Here is a 1,074-nt window from a genome sequence, read left to right as displayed (position 1 = left end):
CAGGAATGGAAACACTCTAGCTGCCAGGCTATGGAGGCATTCTCACTTTCTCTGATCCAAACAAAACTGCTTGCTCAGCCTGTGGAAGAGTTGCATATATGAGAACTGTGCAGGGTCATGCCCAGAAATTGTCATTCTTCCATTGTGAATCAAACCCTTCTGTTGAGTCATTTTATCTGTTTCCAAAATTGCATCTAGTTTACAGACCTATTTTTCAGTCACTGAAGTACAGAACTGGCCTCATTTCTTCCAGAATATGATTCTTCTTCTTATAATGTATGTAGCTTGGGGTTGTGCTTTCTAACTCTGTCACATCACAAACTATGAACATTGCACATCACAGGATGAAACATCCATGTTCTGCTCACTGTAAGGGCACAGGAAAACACATGGACATCATCTCCTAGGCAAAGAAACCTCATTAGGATCATCCAACTTACTTGCCTTTTCCCTCCTAAAAACAGCATATACAAGGGAAGATAAGGAGCAAATTAAAACCCAGAACTCACACCAAGGCCTTTGGCTGAGCAGAGTAGAAGCACCAACTATGACACCAGCAAGTTAAAGCTTTGTTTGTACTTCTCCTCCACTGGACCAAATTCTCACATTGAGGTCCCTTTATCTTCTAAAGTGATGCCACAGGGTCTTAGAATAAATACAACTCAGGTCCTGTTGTTCTGGAAGTTGGGCACTGTTACGTCTCAGCTCTGTATTCTTGGGGAACCCTGGTACAGGATGCAGTCTGTCTGACTCACAAAGGACTCACCCCCCTCCCCTCCTCTACCTAAACGAAACTGATTAAGATGCAGTGAGAGACGCACCTAAGACCCTCACCAGATAAGGGTGACGAGTGAATCAACTGCCCTAGGTCTCATTTACATGAGAGATGGAAAACAGAAAGCCTGAAGCAGAGACTGCAGTGAATTCTGGGACCAGAGAAGCAGGAGAGCGCTGCATGATGGGGAATCTGTGCTTCCAATGTTAATCAACCCATGTTCACACACACCCAGCTCAGCATTTATCAGACCAGTTCTAATCTGGATTTACTAAGGACTTTTCCCCCCCAGACACACA

This window comes from Alligator sinensis, unplaced genomic scaffold (genome assembly GCF_000455745.1).
Source record: "Alligator sinensis unplaced genomic scaffold, ASM45574v1 scaffold65_1, whole genome shotgun sequence".
Lineage (NCBI taxonomy): Eukaryota > Metazoa > Chordata > Crocodylia > Alligatoridae > Alligator > Alligator sinensis.
Note: the sequence above shows the minus strand (reverse complement) of the source record.